The sequence below is a fragment of the Leopardus geoffroyi genome, chromosome A1 (genome assembly GCF_018350155.1).
Source record: "Leopardus geoffroyi isolate Oge1 chromosome A1, O.geoffroyi_Oge1_pat1.0, whole genome shotgun sequence".
NCBI lineage: Eukaryota > Metazoa > Chordata > Mammalia > Carnivora > Felidae > Leopardus > Leopardus geoffroyi.
This window is the reverse complement of record NC_059326.1, coordinates 212002834-212012498: the sequence shown is the minus strand read 5'-3', so window position 1 is coordinate 212012498 and position 9665 is coordinate 212002834.

Genomic DNA, 9665 nt, shown 5'->3' with positions numbered 1-9665 from the left:
AAAGACGGAGGCGCCATTCTGCACAGGGTTGTCTGGAAGCTCAGAGGACGCCTGGGGGCATCCAGCTGCTAAGAGGCACTGGGACTGCCTGCTGCATCTTGCTGGCTCAGCTGGCCCCTGGGGTCCAGCCAGGATGTTGGCACAGCCACCGCTGTGAGCAGTAGACGCACACACAAATACGTGTGGAAACTCAGGCCTGTGAAATCAGCTCTGTGGGCTGGGAGCAAATATTTGTTTAGCTTTACAAAGGAGGCTGTTATGAGATGTATAGGTAACATGTGGCCTCCCCCAGGGTGCTCCACTGTGGCCTTGGCCAAAAGGAGATCAGCTATGGTCTGGCAAAGGACAGTCGAGAACTGTGTGGGACTGAACGTGTCTTTATATCCGTGCCAACTTAAAGGATAGCTAAAGAAAGCATCTGTGTGCATGATTTTCAGGAGCAGTTGGAGTGTGACCCACCTCTCTCCTACTCCCTCTCACTGAAAACTTCTCCAGGACTCAGCTCAGTGAATTCCGAGACTCTAAAATCAATGCTTGATCCCTCTGACTGAAACCAATTCAAGTTTTATTGAAATGCAAGTAAAATTAAAATACTCTCTTAGATGAGGTAGTTTAGCTGTATTGGTCATTTATATCTTGATATTGAAGGCTTTTTAGATCCTTTCCAGAGAAGTTTTATTTGGAGAATTAAAAAAAAGGAATATGATGTGTTTAAAAAGGGGACATTGTCTCTCAATATTAGCCATTGCCGTTAGAAGAAATCCAGGTTCATGCTTGACACCACTATGGGGAAAAATCAAGGGAGGAGTAAGAGAGGAGACTGGTTGGCTGGTCAGGGTGTCCTCACCCTGCTGGAATTATGCAGTTTAGGATCCGACCCTCATTTGGCAAGTGCAGGATACCTGTTACCAATGTCCCAGAAATGGATCTGTGGCCACAGCTGAAACAAGGTTGCCAGAGACTGATGTATGAAAACCAACATTCAAATATATTCACCTATAATGAAAAATGTAACTTTCCAGTGGACCATATGTGTTTTATACACTTGCTGAAGAAAAACTTTGTAGAAAACCTACATGAGAAGCCAATTCTAGTCAGAGAGATGTATGATAAGCAGGAAAGTGTGTGCGCGTGTGTGTGTGTGTGTGTGCGCGCGTGTGTGTGTGTATAATGTGGAATTTTTTTAGACAATATTAATGGCTCATATCATCAAGTATTTGTTTCAGTCAGGATCCAAACAGAAAAGCAGAAACCATCCCAGGTATTTCAGCAGAGAGAATTTGATATAAGGAACAGGTTAAACACAGAGATACGAATTGCAAGAAGCAGTCATCTCCTAAGACTAGGAATACAAAGAGAAGAGGTTGGTGTTGTCAGAGGGGCCCTGCAGAGCTGGGACTCAGACTTCTGAGGAGAGGGCATTGTCCAACCAAAGCCAGCACCTTGGTCAGTGTGCAGTTAGTACTGGGAATATGGAAAGACGCTGGTCTGGGACCAACTACAATTACCAGAACGAAGGGCTATTGGCCAGATGACGCTCACAAAAACAGCAAGCAAAAGGAAAGAACAAGTGTCTTCTGGGATCTTCCTACCTTTCAGCATCTCCTTCCAGCACCCCCTACTTGTTGATCAAGGAGAAAAGTAATTTGCAGAGTCCTAGCAGCATCCCAGGGCTGCTTTGATGGCTGAGTATAGTTCTGATAACCTGATGCACCAGTCTCTGCTCTAGGAATGTTCCTGCCACAAGAAACAGATACTCAACTTCCTGAGGAAGCATTTGAAACACATCACCCAGGTGGGTCTGTCTGAATTCTCCTTTTGTAAATTTTATTCAAATCCTATCCATTTTTTCTGAATAACTTCTTTCTTTAGGCAGAGGACAATGCAATTTCTTATCCAAGAACTGTCTTATTTCCCCTGGAGATTGCACACAGAACACGTGGATTGGATTTAGGGTATTCCAAGATGATTTTGAGTCTTTCTCATTGAGGCGCCTAGCTGACTACACATAAGACACTAACATAATGACCATCCCCAGGACTAGTCTGCCCAAACCTGTTTTGCTCATTGAAAAAAACGGATGTTCACTTCTGCCTATGGAGGCCAAAAAAGCTTAATTCAGACCCTGAAGAAGCCTGAGGCAGAGGCAGAGGCAGCTCCAATTCTCAGGAACTCTGTCTCCCAGTAGGGGCCATGCTGCTGGCCACCCCAGCCTCCTAGTCCTTTGACCAAACAAACTGCATTCACATAATGAAAGCAAAACACGTGTTGTTTCCTCAAAGATCTTGCTGGGCTAAAACAAGAGCCTAAAATCCAAGCTAGTTTTCAAAATAGGAGATTGTTGTCATCAGAGGTGCTATATTAGTCAATGTTCTCCAGAGAAATAGAACCAATGGGATGCATATATAGAAAGGAAGATTTATGTTAAGGAATTTCCTCACAATACTGTGGGGCCGTCAGGTCTGAAATCTGCAAGGCAAGCCTACTGGAAATTTCAGCAAGAGTCAGTGTTGTAGTCTTGAGTCCAAAGGCGGTGTGGATGCAGAGTTCTTTCCTCTTTGGGGAGCTCAGTCTTTTAAGGCTTTCAACTGATTGAATGAGGCCTACCCACATTATAAAGGTGATCTACTTTACTCAAAGTCTACTGACTTAAATGTTAATCACAGCTACAAAATACCAACATCTAGATTGGTGTTTGACTAAACAAATGGGCACCAGAGCCTAGCTAAGTTGACACATAATATTAATCATCACAGAGGTCATTGTGAAAAGGAAATAGAAACCCCAAGAGAGCTGGGCACATTTGGTAACCACAAAGAATAATTCAAAATACTTGAAACAATGGAAGATAATTTTGTCATCCTGAAATATTCTGAGAAGGATGGGTTAAGTACTTTGGGATGGGCCTGTGGAGATCACCTCACTATCCCTAAGCCCAGTTCCCCCATGTTCAGCCTTCCTTAGGCCTCCATAGACTTCCCTGCTCTGGTCAGACAGTTTCATTGCCCATCAACCCTTATGTTGATGTTCCTCTCTCCTGGTCATTGTCTCTTTGCCTGAAAAGTCTTCTCTGATGCTCAGGTCTTTCCTCATGAAGTTTTGCCAGGCTTATTCAGATAACACCACAATGGGTTATCTTGTTATAATACATGCCTGAACACCCACTGACCACTTAGTATCATCTCCATGGCACTGTTTGTGTGGGGCCATATAACTACTATTCCCTTTCTTCTTTGTAAAAGAATCTTGATTTTATTCATTCTGGGGAAGCAAGTCCGCCATGGGAAATAAATCATGATTGATGTGTCGTCTTTTTGGCCGTGTTTATTCTGGGCATGGACATTGACATAATACAGTGTGGAAGAAATCTGGGAGGGCACCTGGAGGAAGGATCCTCACTCTTAAAAAAGGACATATAAAAAAGAAATGTACATTTTCTGTCTCTTCTTCCACTTAATATTGCCATGTTTACATATGAAGTGGGTTGGTACAGCCAACCCCAAGCATGGCAGAACAGAAAGATATAAAGAATTTGGTCCTTGATTACACCCATGAGTTACTGGCTTCCTAATCTTCCAACCACTCAGCTGTCTTGCTATGTGAGATAATACACTTTGTGTTGCTTATGCCTTCGATAAACAGTACTGTCTTTATCGTATTCCTTAATAACTTTCTATACATTTGTTTTATCTTTTTGATGAGATTGAAGATCCGGAGGGAAATAACAATGCCACATATATTATCGTGGAGACCCTTATTCTGCAACTTTCACACAGTAAACACTCCTCATAAATGCCTTTCTTTAGTAGACTAGGTCAATGGAAAATATAAACCAAATTGCTGTGCTAAGTTCCGACTGATTAGTTAAAGCCTGCCTGAGCTCAAATAAACCAAAACAGCTGAGGGATTTGGAGGGCTGGAAACCCCTCCCCACTTAGGTATCTCCCAGTGCTTCCTCGGGAGGCAGTATACCTCCTTCACATATCAGTCACTCTTTCCCCAGGGAAGCCTTCCATCACAGGAAGCCTTCTTCTCACAGAAGAAGCAGTGCCCTGGAGTTCCATTTCATGGTTCTCTTCTTAAACATTTCCCAGACTCCTTTGCAGTTCACTTGGGACCAGGCAACTGGATTCCAGTCAATGGATGTGAGTGAGGTGAGTCCCTTCTGAGCTTGGTCTTGAAAACATCCAGTGAGGTCACCTTACTTTTCTTTTCCCCTCACACTGACATTGGAGGCTGAGGGGAGCTAGGATGGTAGAGGCTGTGTCAGCCTGGGTCCTTGAGAAACTAGGGGGCTGAGAACTCTGCTGACCCTTATAAAACATGTATTCTAGGTTAGCAACGAGCTCTATTGTATTAAACTGCTGTGTTTCAGGATTAATTTGTTCCTACAGATAGTCTATAACCTAGCCCACCTGATATGCATCATTAACTAGGTCAGCTCCCTCTTTCATATGTTCTTAGAGTACTAAAATCTCTTCTTTGTAGTACTTTCTAAGTTAAAATTTATATTTATCTGTCCTCTTCTTAAAAATGTTCTCTGGGGTGCCTAGGTGGCTCAGTCGGTTGAGCGTCCAACTCTTGATTTCAGCTCAGGTCATAATCTCATGCTTATGGGATCAAGCCCCGCATCTGGCTTCAAACTGGGTATGGAGACTGCTTGAGATTCTCTCTCTCTCTCTCTCTCTCTCTCTCTCTCTCTCTCTCTCCCTCCCTCTGTCCCTCTCCCCTGCTTGTGCTCTCTCTCAAAAAAAATTTTTGCATGGGGTGCCTGGGTGGCGCAGTCGGTTAAGCGTCCGACTTCAGCCAGGTCACGATCTCGCGGTCCGTGAGTTCGAGCCCCGCGTCGGGCTCTGGGCTGATGGCTCAGAGCCTGGAGCCTGTTTCCGATTCTGTGTCTCCCTCTCTCTCTGCCCCTCCCCCGTTCATGCTCTGTCTCTCTCTGTCCCAAAAGTAGATAAACGTTGAAAAAAAAAATTTTTATAAAAAAAAAAAAAATTTTTGCATATGTTCTCTTCACTAGACTCTTTATTCCATGATGAGATCTTTTGTTTTCTCATTATTGTATTTCTAATAACTAACATAGTTCCAGGAATAACATAAATGCCAGTAAATATTTGGTAATGATGGAAAGATAGATGGGCGAATGGATGGATGGATGGATGAGGGATGGAAGGATGGACAGATGGACCGGTGACCATTGGCTTTGGCTTCAGACCCAACCCAAATTTGAGTCTCAACTCCTCAACTTTCTAGCTATGTTACCTTAATGATTTTAAGCCTCAGTTTCCTCATTAGTAAATAAAATGAGACTAATGATACCTGTCTCACATGATGGTTGTGAAGAGTAAAAGAAACGGTCCTGTAGTAAAGCATTCTCTTCCCAGCACCCACTATCATTATAGCACAGGGGTAGACAAAAGGGTGGAAATAGAGGAAATGATTAGAAAGAAAACATCAGGTTAATATAAACTTTATTATACTTCCTGCTAGTGCTTGTGCAATTAAAAAATAGCACTTGAGACGTGAAACCTACTAAGAGCTTTCAGATCAGTAAAAACAATCAGTTTCTCTTTTTGAGCGCAGGGAGAAATTTTTCCTCCATTGAATTAAGCTTCAGGTAGTACAGGGTGTTAGTGTTCAGTAAATAGTTGGGGAGACTTGTGTAATTTTTAAAGACACTTCGTTAACTTCTTTTATTTCCCAAAGACGCATTTGAGAACATGCAGAAACAGATAAAAACTCCCAAAGGAATAAAGTCCCACAGATTTATGAATAACTCATATATAACTTTTAATCCACCTTGAAAATTAATCATTTGATTCAGCAAATAGTAGGGCAGCTCTGTCTTGCCTCCTTTCATGGTCTGCTGCAGCCTGTTCCAGGATCTTCTGGAGGTATTAAAGAGCAAAATGTTTCCACATGAGTAATGCTGATTCCAGACACTCCACCCGAACCACAGAGGGCGTAGATCTGCGGTTGGCATCCCGAATACATTTCTTTATTCCAAGCCTAAAAGTAGGCCATTAAGGAAAGGCATTCTTGGATTCTGAACCAAGAGTCCACCCAGTCGTGTCCCCTAATGAGTTTTCTCGTCCCATTGGTTCTTGTCTGCTGGTGTGGCACGGCACTCTCATCTTTCAGAGCTGTTTGCCCCAGTTGTCTGTACGCCTTCCCACAGATCCTGTCGAATCCTCATGCTCCACGACTGCATCCTTGGCTGGCCCCATTTAGGATGGATTTTGGTGCAAAATCAGCCAGTTTTTATGCATCTGGTTAGGACATGTACCAGTGGAGAGGTCACGTGTTTTGTGAGCAACAAGAGCACCTGGGATTTTAAGAAGAGCAGATCCAGCTGTGCCCCGTTTAACCGAATTCTTCTGCCCTGTTATGTGTGAGCAAATAATGGCCCATAAAGAAGTGACGTGCCCAAGGTAATCCAGCAGCGCCAGAACTAAGACATGGGTCTGTTGACTTCTAGACCAGTGATCTTCATGTTGCGGAATGAATGATGTATTATGTACCCAGTCCAATGAAATGCTGTTTTTCAGTGTTTAGGTACTGGAGGGAAACTAATTAATGGTCCTCACTTGCATAGATTGCACTCAGGATTCTAAGCCAGACTCAAATCCCACCACCGCCATGAAGACTTCCCTGAGGACAAGGTGGAGTGACAGTGGAGAGAATACTAGGCCAAGTATGGGAAGACCTGGCTTTGGGTCCCAGCTGTCCTTTACCCACCAGCCATGTGGCCTTGAGCACTTCCCCACACTGCCTCCAATGAGTGGGCCTCTGAGTCCCCCAGGGCAGGACTGCCAGGCAGGGAGAGAGGAAGAAGAGGTGCATGTCTTCCACCTTCTCTCTCTGGTTTGTTCCTCTCCTCTGGGAAAATGGATCCCAGCCCCCTGACATAGTGCAGGGGCCAGTGTTAACCCTCAGCATGGGGGAAGCTTAGCTGGGAAGGGCGGGCATGGAGGTAAAGAGTGAAAAGAGGGAAACAGATTTCTGTACCTCAGTTCCCAGGGATTCAGATGTCCTCTTCTAGGAGTCAGCCACCACTTCTGTAAGGGGCCGTGTAGTAGATATTTCAGGCTTTGCTGACTTTGCTCGTCTCTTTTGCAACTACTCACCTGTGCCACTGCAGCTCGAAAGCAGCCACCGACAATAGCAGAAGGAATAAGCATGGCTGCGTTCCAATAAAACCATTTACAGATACAGATGGTGGCCCTTAGGTCACAGACCCCTGGTCTATTCTAAGCCTGATATCTTCAGCATCCTTTTGACTGAATTAGGGAACAGATTGTCAGAGAAGACATGTGGCTCTGTAATTTTTAAGGAAAATACTCAACACACAGGAAGATACGGTGAAAAAGGACAACAGGTGAAGTTCCTAAAAGAGCTGTAAGAATCTGGACCTTCCATCTGCCCCGTACCCTTCCTATTTGTCTTCTTTTTGGTTTTGTCTGTACCTTCATGATATTTTTATTACCCCCCTTCTTCATCTGTATTTTCCTCTTCTCTCTCCTCTTCCTCCTTTCTGATTCCCCCCATCACTTTTCCCCACCACACACAGACCAAAAACCATGTGTATCAGTTGGAACGTGGATGTAAAAAGTAGAAATCATCACTGGATGTGTTGGGCAGGAAAGGCTTGCATTGGAAATTTGTGAGGTACTCGCAGAATTGACTGGGAACCAGAGGACCTGACTTGAAAAACATGCAAAAAAAAAAAAAAAAAAAAGCAGTGTAGAGGGTCCCACACATGATTAGGAACCTAATTATCTTGCAGTAGGAACTGTCAGGCTGTAATGTCACTATCCTGGAGTCAGATCCTGCATGTTCCTGGACCCCCCTAAGGCCACTGTGAATAGATCTGAACTGACCTTGTCATTTATTCCAAATTCAAGTCTCGGGTGGGAGTAGCTGATTGCCTGATTCTAAACCACACACCTGGGCCGTAGCTAGCAGAGGACAGGGAGAAAAGAAAATCTCTACACTTCAAGTCCTATAATGGACAGCTGGGCAATGAGTCCCACTGGTAACAGTACACACGAAGGGGAACTCTCACCATACAGACATTGGACAGCCAATGCAGTGACAAAAGTCAATCAGCACAGATGAGAATTCAAGGCCAAAGTTGACCCCTGTGTGAAATACCAAATTCACATATGAGGAACAGATTTTAAATTGACGAAAGCATTGTTACATGTGTCCTGCCCATGGGCTCAGGCATGAAAGGCAAGTGTAGATTATCAACACAACCAGACTCACATTCCCTGGCCGTAGAAGGATTTTCAACGTACAGCAAGGAGCATGAGGCTGCAGATTAATCACTGACGTGGATTTATACCCCTGTTGGTGCTGGTTGGTCTGCATTTGTTTTCGAAGTCCATAGGGGCTTTACAGATAAATCGAATCCCCAGAGACAGATGCAATGCTCTGGCAGTTGTGTCCATGAAATCTCATATTTTCCAAGATGCAGTGGGAAATCTGCATGTATCTGTCTTCAACTCTGAAACACGCAACAGCTGAGGGACAGCTGCTCAGCCTTGAGAGAATAGAGTTCATTGCTCCCTGACGTCCACCCCTCATAATCTGGTCATTCTTTTCAAATGGTTGCCATTTTAGGTAACAAGCTACTCTGGGATGTATGACCTAATGACTAGGTCATTGTCACTAGAATTTCAGGGACCTCTCTTCTCCAAGTTAGGAGAAGCATCTGTCAATTTTACCCTGAAATGCATGATTATATACTTGTTCCAAAAATATGTAGTTTACCAGAAAAGATCCTTACTTTGATTGGAAGTATGTAAGGCTTTGATGAGTTGCAAGCCATTATTTTATGGTTTCACAACAGACAGCACACAACAGACAGCACAACAGAATGAATACAGAATCAACGAAATGCAGTTTTAGATACTCATCGTGATGCGTTCTCTTTGCACTTTCTCTTACAGATGCTTGTGGGTGTATTTATCACATTCACGATTTTTCCTGTCTCAGAACACATACATTTATACCCAGTACCTGCCCTGGAGTCCTGGTTCACCTTTTTTTTTTTTTTTTTTTACATTATTCTAGATTGTAGAATTTTATGTATTAAATTATATCATGATTTTTATATTCGAATGAGCCAGTCCAAGTAGTTAATGCATTTTTATGAATTGAGATATAATGCAGACAAAAAAAAGTAACAATGAAAAAGGCAAATTTAACAAGCACAAGCCAGAACCTACTAATGCCATCAGAAGACTCCAACCACATTTTTAACTGAATATGAGTAGAGTGCAGCTGGCCAATATAGACCTTGAGTTCCCTTAAAAAGCATGGAGCCTGGAGCCTGCTTCGGAGTCTGTGTCTCCTTCTCTTTCTGCCCCTCCCCCACTTGTGCTCTGTCTCTCTCTCTCTCTCTCTCTCTCTCTCAAAAGTAAATAAATGTAAAAAAAAAAATTTTTTTTAAAAGCATGCCCCTTGTTAAGAATGCTGTGGTATTTCCGGGATGATACTTCATCTTACATTTCAAAATTTGTGAAATTTGTGAACACCAACTTATTTTCTTCTGAATCTGTCACACTACCTGCTACCCACTTGATTGACATGTGACAAGCAGTGGTCCAAAGATATTTTAAAAGTCCATGGCCTTCATGTCAAGTGATAAGTAGAGG